The sequence below is a fragment of the Colobus angolensis genome, unplaced genomic scaffold (genome assembly GCF_000951035.1).
Source record: "Colobus angolensis palliatus isolate OR3802 unplaced genomic scaffold, Cang.pa_1.0 Scaffold80, whole genome shotgun sequence".
In the NCBI taxonomy this organism is placed as follows: Eukaryota; Metazoa; Chordata; class Mammalia; order Primates; family Cercopithecidae; genus Colobus; species Colobus angolensis.
Genome location: NW_012121821.1, coordinates 1587432 through 1597439, shown reverse-complemented (window position 1 = coordinate 1597439; position 10008 = coordinate 1587432).

Below are 10008 nucleotides of genomic sequence, written 5' to 3'. Positions count from 1 at the left end.
TATATATATATATATATATATATATATATACCTGTAATCTGATATGTATACATATTTTGCTGAATATATATATATCAGCAAAAATGTCACCATACTGTTTTCAGTAATTGTTGTACCAATTTACCTTCCACCAACAGCATACAAGGGTTTCCTTTTCTCCACATTTTTGCCCACACATATCTTTTGTCTTTCTGGTAATAGTCATTCCAACAGATGTAAGGTGATATCTCATTGTGGTTTTGATTTGTATTTCTTTGATAATTAATGATGTTGAGTATTTTTTCATATACATGTTTGCCATTTTTGTGTCTTCTTATGAGGAATGTGTATTCAAGTCTTTTGCCCATTTTAAAATCAGGTTATTTGTTGCTTTTGCTATTAAGTTGTTTGAGTTCATTCTATATTTTAGATATTAGCCTTTTATCAGATATGTGGTTTGCAAATATTTTCTCCCATTCCATAGATTGTCTTTTCACTGTTTTGATTGTTTCTTTTGCAGTGCTTTTTGTTTGATGCAATCTTGTCTATTGTTGCTTGTGCTGCCTGTATTTTTGGTGTTATATCCAAAAAATAATTGCCCAGACCATTATCAAGAAGATTTTCCCGTATGTTTTATTTAGCAGTTGTGTAGTTTCAGGTCTTATGTTTAAATATTTAATTCATTTTGAGTTGATTTTTGTACACAGTATGAGATAAGGGCCCAATTTCATTCTTCTGCATATGGATATCTAGTTTTTCCCACACTGTGTATTGGAGAGACAATCATTTATCTTTGCTTTGCCTTAAATGATACAGTCTCTGTTAAACTCAACAAATATTTATTGAGTGCTAATTTGTGAAATATGCTACTCTAAGAATGGCCTACAAAAATTTAAAGTATAAGTAGGGCAAAGCCCTTTATAAATCTTATAATTGGGTACATGATTAAGATTTTTAAAATCCTGAAAATCTGTAATTTAAAGCAAAAATATTTTCATCACCACAAGAGACACACAAAATGCTATAGTGACCCATAGAAAAGGCAAATCATATGTGGTGTGTGAACCGAGGCTTTTTGACAAGAGTGGTTTTTAAGAAGGTCCTGGAAGGATGGGTAGGATTTTAATAGGCAAAGATACTTCAAGAAAGCTTTCTGGGCAGAAGGAATATCAAGGGTAAATATCATGCCATTAAGAAAGTGTTTGGTGTTTTCAGGAAAGCAGCAGCGTGTCATTTTGACTGATGCATACTGTCCATAAAGGAGGAAGTGGATGATGTAGTTTAGACCCATGTCAGTAAAAAGCCTGGAGTGGTGGCCTGAGTGGTTTGGACTTATGTTCAAAGCAAGGAACCAGTTTGGTAGTATATAGCAAATGTATGATTAGCACTATGTTTGAGGAGGATTAACATGCAAAAATAGTAGAAGGGAGAAGAAATCAAAAAATAAGGAGGAAATTTGGGTGTCTTACTCAATATTAGACTAAAAAAATACATTGAGAGGAGGCAGCCATAAAGGGGAAGATGAACAGAAGCGGCATTTTTGTAAGTTTTTGCAAGGCTTAGCAATATACTGAAGGAGAGGAAAGAAGGCAAACATTAAATCAGCAACTGCTTGATATAGACACTGGGCTCAACTGCCATGCTGAGGGCAAGTTGAAAAGGGCAGCAAAGATGTCCCCAACATTTCAGATGAGTAAAAGGAAAGAATGCTTGTTTTGTGAATGGAAATTGGGAAGTTAGGAGATAGTCTAGTTTGGATATATTGATCTTGATGTTCTGGTGGAACATTTAAGTAGTAATCTGTAGTGGAAATGGAAAATAAAACAAGGGAGCTCCTGAGCAGAGTCAAGGTAGATTTTTCATCCAGGCAGTAGTGATAGTAAAAGCTGAAGCTAAGGTCACTATAAGAAACCTTGTTGAGAGAGAAGAATGACTCTGTGCAGAATGACAGTAATATTGATACTCTTCATCATCATTGCAGACATTACGGAGTGATTAGTATGTGCCAGGCACCATACCAAACAGTTTAAATGCATTAATTATTGCAATAAATACATTGGAAGTTATCATTATGGCTAATTCGTTATTAATATACAACGTAAAAGATAAATTTTGTAGAACAAAAGCCTAAATTATTTCAAGATGAGAAGTACTGAGGAGGGGGCTATAGAAGGGATATGGAAAGAGCACTAAAGTGTAATGTCTTCTTTAGAGCATGTTCATTCACTTCAACTATTGATTATTAAAATAGAAATTCAATATGTATCAAAAATTTGGAGGGGATATACTCTGTCCTCTAATCACTGCAAACAAAATGGAGTAAAAAAATAAGTGACCATGAAGATATAAGTTAGCATTCTTTATGGTCTAACAGGTTTTTTAACTGTTAGAAATACAGAAATAATCACAAATCCACAATCACGGTGGAAACTATCAATAAACCCTCTTATAAACTTATATATCAAGTAAATAAAAATAAACAAGGATTTAAATAACATTGAAAAGTGTGAACATATATAGACACAAACACATAGATGCTTATAGATGAGCATTGTTTTCAAATGTCTATGGGACATTATCAAATAAATGGATTTTGGATTAGAGAACTAAGATGATTTCAACAAAATCTAAGCAACAGAACTCACAATGTCACATTTTCTAATCATGTAATAAAAAGAATGCAACAAAAGGATAGACAAAATTTTTAAATAACTCTTGATTAAAGAGGGAATTTAAGCTGAAATTTTAGATAACACTGCCCAAATTGCTCTATAGATTTATTGCAATCTTTGTGAAAATCCCAGTGGCTTTTGTGCAAAAATTGACAAGCTAACCCTATGGAAATGCAAAGGACTCAGAATAGCTAAAACAACATTGAAAAAGCCAAGAATGGAGGACTCACACTTCCCAATTTCAAGGCTTACTACAATGCTACAGTAATCAAGACTGCAGTGCTGGCATAAGGATAGACACATAGGCCAATGCAGTGGAATCACGAGCCCAGAAATAAACCTAAAGTTGTGTGGCCAATTAATCTTCGACAGAGTGCCAAAATCATTCTGTGAGGAAAAAATAATCTCTTCAATGAATGGGGTTTGGATGACTGAATATCCATATGCAAGAGAATGAAGTTGAATTCCTGTCGCACAATATATACAAAAAAAGTTAACTCCAAATGGATCAAAGACCTAAACGTAGGATCTAAAACTGTAAAACTCCTGTACAAAACCAAAAGTATAAATCTTCATGACTTTAGACAGTATGTCCTTATACATTACATCAAAAACACAGATAAGAGAAAGAAATAAATTGGACTTAATAAAAATTAAAATCTTTGTGTTTTGAAGGATACTATCAAGGAAGTAAAAAAACCCACAGAATGAGAGAAAATATCTGCAAATTATATGTCTGATGAGAATATATATATGATATATATACATATACACATATATATGCACATATTGTGTATGTACGCACACACATATTGCTTGTGGAAATGGAAAATGGTAGAGTCGTTTTTGAAAATAGTTTGGCAAGTCTTCAGAAAATTAAACATAGGATACCAGTGCAATCACTCAAAATCACAACATTTCTTTATAGAACTTGACAAACCGGCCGGGCGCGGGGGCTCATGCCTGTAATCACAGCACTTTGGGAGGCTGAGAAGGGTGGATCACTTGAGGTCAGGAGTTCCAGACCAGCCTGGCCAACATGGTGAAACCCCGTCTATTAAAACACAAAAATTAGCCGGGCGTGGTGGTGGGCGCGTGTAATCCCAGCTACTCGGGAGGATGAGGTGAGAGAATCGCTTGAACCCAGGAGGTGGAGGTTGCAGTGAGCTGAGATCCCACAACTGTACTCCAGCCTGGGTGACTAAGCAAGACTCCTTCTCAAAAAAAGAAAAGAACAGAAAAAAAAAAAAAAGACCTTGACAAGCTAATTCTAAATATCCTTTTAAGTATTGATAAAGGCCAGGTTGAAGGAAGTGGCTTACTTGTATGGTAACTGAGACTCAGAACTAGGCGTGCTTACCCACCCACCCCCAGCATCCCAGGCACATCTGGAAAACTAAGTCCTCCTCACAACGACCCCAGTGCTAAAAAATGCCGATGTCATAATGCAGCGGACCAAAATGTATTTCCTGTAAAGAGAAAAAAAGAGACAACTGAACTGTGTATGCCTGTTTCTTACCCTAAACTCACTAAGCAGAGAAGTCACTCCATCTTCCCTGGGGAAGTTTGAGGCCAGGCGCTGTACAAACAGGCTGAGGAGTGTTTAGGAAAAATCTTTCTCATAAAAACCAGAGGACTGTAGAAGATGCAAGTGTGTATAATTTATGTTACGGTTGACAGATGTGCCAGCCACTACAAGTTGCCTTTGCAGTTTTCATTGTCTCCTTTTTTTTGGTAACAGAATTATAACTTGGGGGTGTCAGTGTGCTCTGCTTGGCCTCCATGGCGACTATGGGTGGCTGTATGATGTACTTCTTAACAATGAAATGTAAAACAGAAGCCTGCCAGTGATTCCTAGAAAGTTTTGCTTTCTTAATTAAGATGCCGTCCCTTCTGCTTTGTTTCTCCCTTCTTTTTTCTGCCTGGAACACAGAAGTGATGTCTGAAGCTAAAGCATCCATCTTGTAACCAGAATGAGAGCCACATGCCAAGGATGGTGAAACAGAAATAGAAAAGTACCCTGAAGACATTCTTAAGCCGCTACATCAGCCCTACTATGTCTTTTGTATGGAGCGCGCTATTAATTCATACCAGGGACAATACTTTTTCTATTGAATGCTTTCAGCTTTGAATTATATTTGCCTTCTATATCTGTCTGGTTTGTATTTACAAATTATTTTATTTTAATCTTTTTGTAATCTTTTATTTTAGATGCCTTTCTTTAAATAACTAGATTTCATTTTCCATTCCAATCTGAGTCTTTGACTTTTTGCTAAAAGAATTAAGCTCATTTACATTTACAATCATAATTCTTCCACTTGCGTAGTATATGGTTGCAAGATGTAGACACTTATCTCAAATTAGCTTAGGCAAAATGGAAATTCACTGGCTCCTACACGAGTGCAGCTAGAGACCCATTGAACCAGACACTTAATACCACCAGTATTCTCTTACTCGGCCTCCCTTCTTTGCTTCTCTCTGATTAGTTTTCTCCACATATACCACGTCAGACATCTCTCGGCTTTATCTCCTGCCTCCCCGCAGACCCAGTTGAACAAACCCTGAAGAAGGAGCGTAATGGTCACAGTTTGTGCCAGGTGTCTATATGCCTCTGTGCTGTACCACTTTATAGGGCCGGATGGCGAGTGGGTGAGGAAGATGAGGTTCTATGATTGACTCAGCTTAAATTAGAGGGTCACTTCTAGATTATCTAGACTGGGGAAATAAGATCATCTAAAAACCACATTTTCTCCATTTGGAGTCTATGATTCCAGTGGGAATGGGGGAATGGAGTGCTTTTCCCAGAAAAATGCAGAGGTGCAGGGCAGAAAAATCAGTAAATGACCATTTTAATTGTTACAGAAATAAAATGTCTTATTTTATACTTCTTGAATTTTAATCTCTTTCCTCTTCTTAGGTATGGACTATTAATTTTCTCTTTTTCTCTGCAATAATTGAGAAAGAAGCATCCTCTTTCCGTTAAACCATTCTTAGGCCATTAGCATCTAATTATTAAAATCAAGGACAATGTAAGAACTTGACTCCTTTTTCTGAGAAACATTTCACCCAGAGCTTTGTCTCCCTTTGTGAAGTTCCTCCTTTCTCTCCTGTGTTTTTGTTTTTCTCTTTCATTTAAAATGTAGTCATAAACTGCATAATTGTCTTTGTACTAAATAGTATAAATAATATGTTCCAAGTAGCTTTATTTCACATTTATAGACCATTTGTATAAATTCAATTTATCTCTATATATTTAACTAATCTCATTGATCACTCCAATTCATTTAGGCCACTTTTTTTTCTTGAATCTAAATTTTGATTAATATCTTGGGGTCCTACAGTAGGCATTCAGGATATTTATTTGGGAAGACAATCTGGTTTCTGAGTCCTTGGATACCTGAAAATGCCACCCTATTACTTCCCGGTGTGATAATAAATGACCTAGGTAACTAAGAATAAGTAGAACTTTGATAACTTTAGTTACTGAGTCATGGTCACTGTGGCCATGAGTAATATTCAGGAAGAAAGGTTGTCATATTTCAATCCTACTTCACAGGTAGGTAAGAAGGATAATTTTGTTTCTTAACAGAATCTGACTCTATCTTTTATTTTGCCTTATGTTCATAGACAATTTCTCTCATTTCATATATTTTCCTAGTTAGTTTGGTAGAAGAGAATTCAGAAGAGAATTTTTATTGTGTTCTTTATCACCATTTTAGGCAAAAGTTCTGTGATTCTATAGCCAGGCGTGGCAGCTTTTGAGTATGAGCAAAGAAAATATTCAGTAGAGATTTCCTATGCTTGAAGACTGGCAAACAGGCTATGCCACAGAGTCCAGGTCAATGTTCAAACAAGTGTTCTACTAGCAAGGCTTGCCATAGGGTCCTACTGGGTAGGAAGGCAAATGGGTTGCAGGGGGTAGGTAGGTATTCTGAAAGAACGGAGAAAAGTAAAGAATTGGAGTTTATTATTTGTACAAATAGTAGGTTTGGTGGGCATGAAAGAATGGGATAATTAGAATATCAGGATGCTGTAATCAAGACAGAAAATATCAGAATTGGAACTATCATCACATTTTAGTTGCTCATATCCCTCAATTTGATATTCCATTTTCTCCTACATTCAAATTTTATCTGAACCCTTCAGTCAATATCAGCTTGATGCCATTAGTCCACTATTGTATCATCTTTCTGCTGTACAATTTTTCTTTATCATTTTGTCTCTGGCCCACACCAATTTTGTACTGCACATTTTCTTTTCATGAGCTAGATTCCTAAGCAGCCTTTCCAGTCTTCTTTATGAAAACCTACCATAATTAAGAGTCAGGGTATTCTGAGTTTCCCTTCTAAGAATAATGCCACCTCTGTTTTAACCATCAGCTCCGGTTTTTGAATGTTCTCTAAGTGTAGTTTTATATCTTATTCTCATTTAAACATTTCATCATGAGTATTCCACATGTTAGTCAGTATGGTTATGTAATTAGTCACTCATAAGTGTATAATATTCTAAGTTTCCCCTGTTGTTGAACATATACCTTGTTTCTAATGTTTTTGCTACTGCAAATTATGCTGCAAAAACACATCCTTACACTTAAGTCTGTGTCTTCATCTTTGATTATTTCCCCAGGACAAATTTCTATGAAAGCCAGGGTTTTAGCAGAAAACTAATGGCACATGTTCAAAGTGTTCAATTCAAGAGAATTAAATGAAGGGACTGATTACAAGAGGTGTGGACAGGATTATAAGGGAATCAACAAGGAATGGTGAAACACTCAGGGATTGTCAAAGAAGTCCTTATCTGCACCTAGATCTGAAGGAGAAAGGGGAGGCTATAGGGTCACTGGAACACAGAGAAAGTCTCAGCTGAGGAATAGAGACTGTCCCAGGAGAACTGTGCCTTTACTGCTGTGCTTCTCCAAATGTAGTGTTGTGATCAGCAGCATCAGAAATATCTGGAACCTGTTGAAAATGCAAATTCCTGGGCCCTGTCTCCATCCTACTGAGTTAGCAAAAAAAGCCCCAAGATGATTCTGATGCACTCAAGTTTGAGAAGGACTGGCTTAGAGGAATGATGCCACTCACAAAACTACAGCTGCAAAGAGGGAGCAGTTGGGGGGAATAAATACTCCCAAATCTCCTTTCTTCCCTCTGAGCTCCTTTAAGTGTTTTTATTGGCTAAACCCTACTAGAAGCTAGAGAGCAAGGAAGCTTGTGAATCTAATCTATGCAAGACATAGAGTAGGACAAAGAGGAGGTGGAATAGAGACATGGATGAGGCAAAACAATTACCAGCCCAATCCCTAAATGCAGAATCACTGGATCAAACAATGTAAACATTTTAAAACCTTTTAATAAATATTAGTAAATCATTTTTCAAAAAGAGCTCATGACTAAACACTTTCATCAGCAGTGGCTAAGACTACCAGTCTATTGGAATTCTTGCTAACTTTGAATATGATTTTTTTAAAAAGCCTGCTCCAGTTTTGTAAATTAAAAATGGTATCACAGTCTTGTTTCAATTTGCATTTCTTCATTTGAAATGAGATTACTTTTTGCGGGGGGGTGCCCAAGATGGCCGAATAGGAACAGCTCCAGCCTCCAGCTCCCAGCGTGAGTGACACAGAAGACAGGTGATTTCTGCATTTTCAACTGAGGTACCGGGTTCATCTGACTGGGGCATGTCAGACAGTTGATGCTGGTCCGCGGGTGCAGCCCGACCAGTGAGAGCTGAAGCAGAGTGAGGCATCGCCTCACCTGGGAAGTGCAAGAGGGAAGGGAATTCCTTTTCCTAGCCAAGGGAAATTGAGACACACAACACCTGGAAAATCGGGTAATTCCCACCCTAATACTGCTCTTTACCAAGGGTCTTAGCAAACGGCACACCAGGAGATTATATCCCACACCTGGCCCAGAGGGTCCCACGCCCACAGAGCCTCCCTCATTGCTAGTATAGCAGTCTGAGATCTAACTGCAAGGTGGCAGCGAAGCTGGGAGAGGGGCACCCGCCATTGCTGAGGCTTAAGTAGGTAAACAAATCCACCAGGAAGCTCGAATTGGGTGGAGCCCAGCACAGCTCAAGGAGGCCTGCCTGCCTCTGTAGACTCCACCTCTGGGGACGGGCATAGCTAAACAAAAACCAGCAGAAACCTCTGCAGATGTAAAAGTCCCTGTCTGACAACTTTGCAGAGAGCAGTGGTTCTCCCAGCACGGTGGTTGAGATCTGAGAACGGACAGACTGCCTGACCCCTGAGTAGCCTAACTGGGAGACATCCCCACTAGGTGCAGACCAACATCTCACACCTCACACCTCACATGGCTGGGTACACCCCTGAGGCAAAGCTTCCAGAGCAAGAATCAGACAGCAACACTCGCTGTTCAGCAATATTCTATCTTCTACAACCTCCGCTACTGATACCTAGGCAAACAGGGTCTGGAGTGGACCTCAAGCAAACTCCAACAGACCTGCAACTGAGAGTCCTGACTGTTAGAAGGAAAAGTAACAAACAGAAAGGACACCCACACCAAACCTCATCAGTACGTCACCATCATCAAAGACCAAAGGCAGATAAAACCACAAAGATGGGGAAAAAGCAGTGCAGAAAAGCTGGAAATTCAAAAAATCAGAGTGCATATCCCCCTCCAAAGGAACGCAGCTCATCGCCAGCAACAGAACAAAGCTCATCGGAGAATTACTTTGACGAGTTGAGAGAAGAAGTCTTCAGTCGATCAAACTTCTCAGAGCTAAAGGAGGAACTACGTACCCAGCATAAAGAAACTAAAAACCTTGAAAAAAGAATGGCTGAATGGATAACTAGAATAATCAATGCAGAGAAGACCTTAAGAGAACTGATAGAGATGAAAATCATGACACAAGAACTACGTGACAAATGCACAAGCTTCAGTAACTGACTTGATCAACTGGAAGAAAGACTATCAGTGATTGAAGATCAAATGAATGAAATGAAGTGAGAAGAGAAGTGTAGAGAAAAAAGAGTAAAAAGAAATGAACAAAGCCTCCAAGAAATATGGGATTATGTGAAAAGACCAAATCTACGTCTGACTGGTGTGCCTGAAAGTGATGGGGAAAATGGAACCAAGATGGAACACACTCTGTAGGATATCGTCCAGGAGAACTTCCCTAACCAAGTAAGGCAGGCCAAAATTCAAATTCAGGAAATACAGAGAACGCCACAAAGATGCTCCTCGAGAAGAGCAACTCCAAGACACATAATTGTCAGGTTTACCAAAGTTGACAGGAAGGAAAAAATTTTAAGGGCAGCCAGAGAGAAAAGTCGGGTTACCCACAAAGGGAAGCCCATCAGACTAACAGCAGATCTCTTGGCAGAAACTCTACAAGC